The sequence below is a fragment of the Notothenia coriiceps genome, unplaced genomic scaffold (genome assembly GCF_000735185.1).
Source record: "Notothenia coriiceps isolate Sejong01 unplaced genomic scaffold, NC01 NC01_scaffold00018999, whole genome shotgun sequence".
NCBI classification, from domain to species: domain Eukaryota; kingdom Metazoa; phylum Chordata; class Actinopteri; order Perciformes; family Nototheniidae; genus Notothenia; species Notothenia coriiceps.
The window spans coordinates 2,666,954-2,676,531 of NW_011351700.1; the positions used below are offsets into that span (position 1 = coordinate 2,666,954).

At 40.4% G+C, this 9,578-nt stretch overlaps 1 long non-coding RNA gene across 1 annotated transcript in view; it reads left to right on the forward strand.

The window, feature by feature from the left end:
- The window catches only part of LOC104951494 (uncharacterized), a 6,365-nt gene extending 1,467 nt beyond the window's left edge, over positions 1-4,898 (forward strand). Inside the window, exon 3 of the long non-coding RNA XR_799032.1 lies at positions 4,862-4,898. This is a non-coding gene — a long non-coding RNA (uncharacterized lncRNA). The remainder of the gene's footprint in view (positions 1-4,861) is intronic.
- The last annotated feature ends 4,680 nt before the right edge of the window (positions 4,899-9,578 follow it).

Sequence of the window (9,578 nt, forward strand, 5' to 3'; positions counted from 1 at the left end):
TGTTGAGAGAAGATGATGGAAACTGAAAGGATGCATCTAAGTTATGTATGTGTAGTACAGTTCTTCAGAGATATGGAAATTACCAGAAGCTTGTAGACGGACCGTTTACGAAAAAAAAGTCCTTTAAAATCCTACTAATCTAGCGTCTCGAGTTAATTCTGGCTTTATAAAATGATCACGCACAGAAGTCGCACTGAAGTCTTGGTAAACAAGATTAAACTAACTGAACACCAGACACAAAAACACGGCGAATACATTTAGTATGTGCTATATGTTCGTCTTCAATGGTACCTTCGAGCTTCAGATCCTGACCAAACAGAGGCATTCTTCAGAAACTATAAGAATGTAACTCGTGACAGAAATAAACGCTTATGGTGTTTTGAACTGCATACATCCGGAAAAGAACATAAGTATGAGTATGACAGGCGACTCTCAAGAAGGTGCTAAGTGGCCTAAAGCAGTGATCGTAGTGAATTTGACGGTTTTCTGCAATGAGCTCATTTGCATAGCTTGAAAGGGCCAATTGTTTGCACCAAATGTATGCATATGCCTAATGAAATACTGTAGTCAAATAGCACAGGAAGCACCTAAACGCTATTTGATGTAGCGCAGATCGCGGTTGAGTTTTCTTTTTTTTTTTTTTAACCGTTATGCAGTTGATTTGAGTTATTTGCGGGTCACGTTCTGTCTTATTTTTAGAGGTTTAGCGGTTGCAAAAGCGCGAGCGCGTAGGGAGTCATGAGGAGGTTGATATGAAAATAGGTTTAAGCGAGTGGTGTGCGTTCGAGCGTAAGAATTAATATGGTCAGGTTTCTTAAGCGCTCCTGTATGAGAAGAGTGTAAAGAAGCGCGCAGATGTACATGTCAGGCAAAAGACTGTACAGTGCGAAGCATGTACAATGTGCAACAGATAGAGTAGGCAGAAACATATTCATGACCCGAAAGCGTGAAGCAAGAGCGGTGTACCAAAGCTCTTGAGCAGAACGGAGTTGCTGCGGCGCATGTTGTGTGTTGTACTGAGTGTCGTTGCGCGCGAGCCTCGCGGCGAGCGTGAGGATGTTAAGGCGCGCGCGCGCGCGTCGGGTGCGCAGAGTGGAGCTGCGCGGCTGTTTGCAGCAGATGGGCCGGGCAGATTGTAAACGAGATCTCCGGAGTGAATTGCGGTTTGTAGCGGTTTTTGTGAGTCTCCCAAACAAGGTTCTACTGATAAGGGCCATTCTCTGCCTGACAAAAATCAGGCCACTTTGCTGCAAGGGTGTGATTTGAGGGTTCCAGTCCAAGTGTGATTGACAGTATATAATCCCCCTCAGGAGCAAATAGGAGGAGAAAACAAACCAAGCCCTATATAGAAAACACTGTCCCTTGCTTTAAATCCACTTTGTGTAAATATTTCACCTAATTCTAACGGCACAGCAAGAACACTGGAGGGTTATTAGGAACTTTAAGCTGCATAATTAACCCATTAATGTGTTTGAAGAGTAATACAAAAAGATAACTGTCTTGTGATAAATAAAAACACAAGTTCTGTTTGAGAAACTCAAGATGACTTTTTAATCATACTTCAGGCAACCCCATGTAGAGCTTTTAAAGGAATATGTGTGTTGTGTGTTTATTCTAGACATCCTAGGTTGTACATGTTATGGAACAGTAAAGCTTGCTAGAAAGCTATGTTTTTCATTTGCGTTTCCTGAGTGCGTGAATCGCTAGTGTGTGTGTGCTTTTTTCTGTGTTATAGAGGTGAGACAGTTGCACAGCGCTGGACACCACAAAAGGCACACTGTGACCTTTTAAATTAAACATGAAGCTGGCCGTAGAAAGCAAGTCATACAAGAATTAAGCACACATATGAGAGTGCAGAGAGGGCGATAATCGGGGAACATTCTGGCGCGAGCGAGTGAGCGCTAACAGACGTGAAGCTGAGCGAGAGCGCGCAAGAGTGAGAGAACGCAAGCACTTAAGAGCGGGTAAAGCAAAAAGCGCTGTTTTACCGACAGAATTTTCAAACATGATGAACACCCTAGAAGAGCGAAGAGTGACAGTATGGTTAAATAGAAATATTGAACGTGTGGCGCGAGCGCGAGTCTGAAGCGAAGAGCCGAGCTGAAGAATTTGCAGGATGTGTGTCATGGGAGGAGCGAGGTAGTGTGATAAGTGCTGCATGACACAACCAAGACAAACACTGCAGATGTGTGAAGCTGGCTGACGGCGCGAAGGTGCAGCAGAAGTTTGCGATGCGAGTCGTCAGGTTGCCAGAGGAGAAAAGTACAAAAAGAAAATTCAGATAAAGAAAATTACACATTACCACACCAAAAAGTGTTACCCCTTTGATACTAGACTATTTCGATAGCCTTTGGATTGTTTCCCAATTTCATAATTATTTTTCAGCAATTAAAAAGAATATCTTCCTGTCAATGACTGAGAGTGGGTCTTGTCCTATCTCACTGCATGCACTATCTGTCATTTGTGCTGTCCTGTGTCTGTGTGTTGCTCTGATGCTGTGAAAGTGTTTGCTCTGTGTTAGAAAGCTGTATTTTCTGTCTGTGTGTTGTGTGTGTGTGCCGTTGCGTGTGTGTGTGTGATAGGTATATGTGGTATGTTCATGCTGTGTGTGTTTGTCTGTGGGTGTGTGATGATGTGCTGTGTCGTGTGCCTGTGTGTGGTGTGTATGTTGTGTCGTGTGTGGTATGTTTTGCTGTCTGCTGTGTGTGTGTGTGTGTTTGTTTGTGTGTGTGTCTGTATTGAGAGTGTGTGGGTGTCTGCTGCTGTGTCTGCTGTTGAAGTGAATGACTTGTCTGTGATATTGATCAGCATTATATATATCTACGGTATGTGTGTGTTGCGTGCCCGTGTAGCTGTTAGTGTAACTATATGTAGCTGCTCATCTTGTCTGTGGAGCTTCGCTAGTGAATCATAATAGCGTGACTGGCTCTATGATCGTGTGCTGAGTTAGCTCGTAGCTGCTTAATGTGCTTGTCTTAGCTGAATCCATGGTCGTCTGAGGAGAAGAACTGAACTGGCGTAGGCTCTGAAAAATGTGGACACGACGCCTGCGGTGCTGAATCTTGCCAGCAAAGTTAGATTACTGCAGATACTTCCAATGTCATACATGAGAATGTGCGTCTGGCACAAATAAAGAGTTGACTGCGAACGTGTAGTAGATCCCTGTAGTGTGATGTGTGTTGCATGTGGGCATTCTGATACTTAATGTAGCTGTAAGTACTGGTGCCGCTGTCTGTATTTCATAGGTGATGTGATGTCTGTGTGAATCTGTCTTTGAACAGTATGGTGAATTGTGTGGTAGTTAATGGTTATCTGACTTCTATCTGATGTTGACTGAATGTTTTATGACATCTCTATCTGACTGAATGTGGTAACTGTGTGTAAGTATACCTAAAAAGCTAAAATGTTCCGCATGAGTGTCTCATGCAGATGTATGCCAAGTGTATGTTTCCTGCTATCAGGTGGTATATGCTGTGAGTCATGCACAGTGGCATGATGATACACTGAACTCACAGCCATGTACAGGATATACCACACTCTATACTTTTTCTCACACATATGATGTGAAAAACGTAGCAATTATGGGAAGGAACAAAGTGAGTGTGCTATGGTGTGTAGTCAGTCGTAATGCTCCGATGACTAGCAGTTGACACTGTCCCATGGCCTACTCCTGAACTCATCTAAAGCATACTTCACTACTCCATCGCTCATCCCACCGATTCGGTGTCGCTGCTTATAACTCAGCTTGCGCCACCTGAGTTTAATAACACTGACAATATCAAAACCACCTCAGAGAAAACCATTGCACTCTAACTGTGCTCTATTACAATCATACCCAACCCAGCATACTTCACGCACACACAGGCACTATTCCACTTGATGATTAACTGCACTGTTAGTCATGGTATGCATATACAACACATATTTTAACAAGTCTGTTAAAATGTTACGATTGGCTTTTAAATATTAACATTGCAGGAGTCTCTCATTAATCAGCAAGGCAGATGAATGTTGTTTATGAAGTGCTGTCTAAACCTCACCTGAACTGTACATGTGCATATGATCATTACATTTATCTAGACTCATATGCAGAAATTCGCAAAACATCCAAGTACACCCTCATACATAAGATTTGCAAGTTTAAAGCCACATAGATACCTGATACCACACCCACCACACGTGTCTCTCTTCTCTCTGTATCACGGAGAGAGCAGCACAAGCAAACGACAAGTCTTATTGTCCAGACATTTCCTACATATCGTGAAGAGTGTGATGTCTCGCATCCAGATCGTTTAGAAATCAAGTAAGATGTTATACCTTGAGTAAACAAAGACTCAGAGTTGAATAGGAAGTCACTTCTATAGCAAACCCATCTCGGAAAGATGTTGCGTGCTGTCAAGAACTTTGCAAGCCATGAGCCCCATTCACATGTTGCAGTGTTGTCTCGACCTCACTATGAGATCTCACCACCGGATGTATCTGTTAACTGGGTCTGTTGCCATCAATCAGTGAGAAGTGGTAGTAGCTCACGTGCAGACAAATAGAGAAGGAATTATTGACTTAACATGTCTACAGGTGCTACGAGAAAGTGCAGTAAATGTCATGCCCTATAGTACGGACGGTGATTAAATGACTGCACATGGCATTCAATGGTGCTAATTTGCTGACATTGATATCAACAGTTATGGTTTAGATAGTGTGATGTGAGATAGTAGTTCGCGTCCCAACAAAGGACGTCACCTAGCTGAAGCCTCTGTGATAGCACTGATGTGCCGTCTGCATTCAGGCGAGTAAAACGATCCCGTGATTTCAATGTCTCCACTTGCATCCGTTGCCACTGTGAAGAGGATCAGTGATAAAGAGGTGGAGACCTGTAATCTCATGACCGCACCATGCGTCGCATGCAGGAGATAGTGACAGAATCCAGTTGGGAGTGTCTTTGTTGCAAGTGCCCTTGCGCAAAGTGCTCATGGCCGAAGAGTCCTGGTCATCAGCTATAGATTCTTCAGACGAACTCGTTATGTCGCCTTGACAACGAACTGAGGAACGCAAGCGGAGGCAAAGAGTGGCTGCAGTTCTTCGCAGACAGGAAGAAGGTACTTCGCCGTGTTAGGCTGTACGCGCTGGCAAAGGAGTCGCGTTTAGCTGAAAAGGCTGGCGTCCATTGCTGATAATGATAATCAAGTCCAATACCCTTCGCAGAAGGCAGAAAGAAAAAAAAGAAGAGCTCTGCAATTGGAGAAAATAATTGAAGATAAGTCCTCCACAACTGAGACTTCTGTGACTGTACACCCCTTCACAGTTATTGTTTTAAATGTTCTCTTAGATACAATGTAGATTGCAACAAACTGCACACAAGGCACACCCACAGGACGAATGCAGGCACACGCACACACACAAACACACACACACGTACACCCCTACAGTTATTGTTTTATAAATGATTCACTTAGTGATACAAATGTAGATTGCAACAACAACAACATCCATATACAAAGGCGCAACCCACAGACATGTGCATACATGCACTCCTCACACACGTTATTGTGTTTAAATATGGTGAAATGTTATATTGAAGCAAGCAGTCTTTGAAAGCTGTAGTCCTCAGAGCATATTGTTCATTAAAGTTTATATTTATTTGATTGATTTCATTTTTTCATAATACGCATTATTAATACGCACCCAGTAACTGCTTGTGTGTGTGTGTGTGTGTGTGTGTGTGGTGTGTGTGTGTGTGTGTGTGCTGTGTGTGTGTGTGGTGTGGTTGTGGTGTGTGTGTGGTGCGTGTGTGGTGTGTGTGGTGTTGTGTGTTGTGTGTGTGTGTGGTGTGTGGTGTGTGTGTGTGTGTGTGTGTGCTGTGTGGTGTGTGTTGTGCTGTGTGTGGTGTGTGTGTGTGTGTGTTGTGTGTGTGTGAGAATGCGTGTTTGTGAGAGAATGCGTGTTTGTGAGTAAGTGTGTGTGATGTGACACTTTATTATTAATATTTATGGTTGTTAAGTGATATGTGTTTAAGAAGTGTCAAGGTTATTACTCACTTTATTAGGGCTAAGGGTCAACTCAACACTACAAAAAAAAAACACAATTGACAATGACAATACTTAATGATCACAATTAAACATTAGTGTACCTGATATGTATGACGGGTGTGACAGTGTCACACTAATACCTTATAATTAGTAGTCCAAAAAGGGCTGCTGCTTGATGTCGTGTTGGTAGTAAAAAATATTGTGGAGGTAGTAAAAAAGGTAGTAAAAGGTAGTAAATTCATCTCTATGAATCCTGCAGATACCCTGTTATTACTGAAGATGTGTTGATTTGAATATTTGTAGGATATGAAAACAGATTCAGGTTCTGGTGGCACCACTTTCATTAGGTTTCCCTCTTACAAGCTGTTTAATGTAGAAAGACTGCAGAGAACAGGGCTATACAGTTCTCTGAACTGTGTATTTGAATGTTCAAAAATAACTATGCAATATTGCAAATAGACCTATGAGGGTAGTGATAGTGTGTGAGACAAATTATGTTTTTTTTAGAGAGAAGAATATTGCAGGGAGGAAAATATTGAGTCTTCAAAGACGCACTGGTAATTATGTTGACAAGCGTTTTGATTATATTTCTTCTTGCTACACTACAACTACAAAGATTGAAATAGCATATATATAAAGACATATATTTTTTACAGAGTCAAAGTAGATGGCAGTCAAAATGAATTTAGTTTATTAGGCTTACCTTATTCACAGACACTGTCTCAAACTACTTGCTGACAGCCACAGTATGCACACAGCTAACAAAGGGTTCAAATACATTTAATGGGAATGTAACACTGCAGAAAAAATCTCCATCTAAATAAATTAATATTTAGTAATTTAATTAGTAGTGTGGATGCTTTGAGATGCTGTTAAAATGCTTATTTAACAATTGTTGTTCCCTGAAGTTTGGCAAATGCTTCATAAAGCATTACCTCGGGTTATAAAACTTAGTGTTTTCTATATAGTTTAAATCAATACCATAATGTTTAATAATAATTAACCAGCCCAAGGCAAAGTATTTTATAAATGATTGATTATAAGCAGCAATGCAGAGGAATTTTTTTTGACTATAAGTGTGAAATAGAATATCACTTTAACATTTATGTAAGATTTAGCTGCCTCTGGTCTTATGCCTGTCAGAAACTAAATTACATTTTTCTCATTTTATCATACAGCAGTAATAATAAACCAATTGACACGAGTACTACTACGTGAAATAATTGCAAAGCTCTTGGATACATTTCCCTTCATGAGAACACATTCAGAATGCAGAAAATATAAACCAAAGTATAGTTTTGGACTCATTTTGAAATGAGACTGTCTTCATGCAAATAGCTGTTTTGATGTCTTTTGTTGGCATCTGCTGCTTTTCTCAGGGCGCTATAATTAAACAGGAGGAGGCCGCAACCCTTCTTCATTCTGTGTCAGTTTAAGAAAAGGCTGGCAAAACGCATTATGTCAAAGCAATAGAAGTTGAACAACAGCTAGATTTCACACACAATAGAATTCATTTTGAGGAGTGTGGGTATTTTTGAATTTGTGTATTATTATACATTACCACAGCGGCATACTTTAGAAGCCTGAAAAAGTTGGGAAAATAATCAGTTAGGTGAATATTTGCTCTCTAGAATTAAACTTCATTTTGTGTTTATGACAGACAAGTTTCATATAAAACTGCGTGAAAATGAGTATATATAAATAAATCAATATTATATATTACTACTCCTTTGATTCCATCTGATGATAATGGCTTGAGTCCTGTTTTGTGACACCCCTAATTATAGAAAAACACGTTACAAATGAGGGTTAATGATCAATGTTAGGTTCAATTGAACGGAGTTGAGCCAAGTTGACCTTCTTTCAATCTTTTCCAGACATTTTGAAAGCAGCACTCGATCACAAGATAATCTTTCCGAATTACAGATAAAAACACCATCTTTTTTATTATTTACTCTTCACGTGTCACCACCCAGGTTTACACCCACAGCACATCCTCTGATCTGACAACATCCTCAGGATAACTCTCATAAATCATCATCAAAGGGCATGGACCTGGGCACTTTGTCAGAGTTTAGAGTCCAGTGAAGAGGCACGGAAAGGGGCGGAAAATAGATCTCTTTGATGAATAACAGATTATGATGGAGAGGTGAGCAAACTTTCCTCTCATTCTCTGCCCACATGTGCAGTGCAGCAAGACTGGCCTTCTCGCAAAGCAGCAAATTGCTGTCTGATCCCAAATGGGATGTAATCCTCCTGGATCTTTGTTAAGATACAGTGAAGTTCAAATATTTCCTCTCAATTTAATTTAGTACAAAAAGTGAAACTACATGGAACTCTGTTTAAAAGATCAAATAAATAAGCAAATGTATCGTCCCTTTTTTCGAATTATCTATACTATACTGTGTGCATTATATACAGTATGTATACACACATTTACATTACAAAAACAACTTTCTTTAACAGTCTGGTGTGTCTGTATTACCAGATCAGCAGCCTTGTTCAGCCACACTACTGTTTTTGTAATGTTACATTTAAATATCTGATATCAAATTTCCACTTTGACTTTAGCGCTCAGCCCGACTGATGCTGCTTCAACGGCTGTTTGATGAGTTTTAGTTGGTCCTCCTTCTAAGGGAGATGTCTCTAAAATTAGAAACCTGACTGACATCATGTTAGCTCTCATGTGACATTGTGTTAGCTCTCATGTAAGATAACACATAGTGTCTCATTGAAATGAACTTGGCCATCTAACAAAAATGGAAGGAGCTTCAAAAACCATTCATTCAATTGACTTGACACATGACGTGTTGTGGTGACGACCAAACGATGTGCAGCGTTGAATGTTCAGTTGTTTTGAGGAGTCCCCCGGGCCCAGCACCAGCGTCCTGACATCTGAGAGTGTTCGGAAATATCCGTTGAAATTATGAACATCGACCCACAGTGTACATTCCCTAAAGCAGAGCTACCATCTGTATCTCTTTATTTCACAAACATATCTGTTTGCACAACTGTATGCATTTGTTGTTTCTGTTTCCATGCTCAAGGCAAGTGCAGCCACCTGCTGAGGAAGAGTTTCTGCAGCATTTGCTACAGACTGTTTCTCCATTTGGTGGCTTACATGGCAACTAATTAGCAAATCAATTATGGGAATCTTCATTTTCGGTACTGACCTTCACCATTTCAGGCTGCACATTATTGCGTTGTAAATTTGTCACGTACTTTTAAACTAAAATTAACATGCTATAACACAGAACATTTGGTTATCGTACCTCATTTTATATGCATTCAAGTACTTTAAGTACATAACTTTAAAGATGTACTTTCACTTCATTCGTGTATTCATCAGGGATAACACTCTTTGATTAACATTAATGAGATGTAAATTTGTCAGATTTAGGCAAACAGGCTAATAATCATGTGCAATCCCTGATGTTATACAATAAACAAAACACACAACATATACAAAAAGTGGACAAACAGCTTCAAAGCACATATACAGTAAGAGGATACAGCATAAAAACAGACGGGCATGCAGCAATCGGAATATAC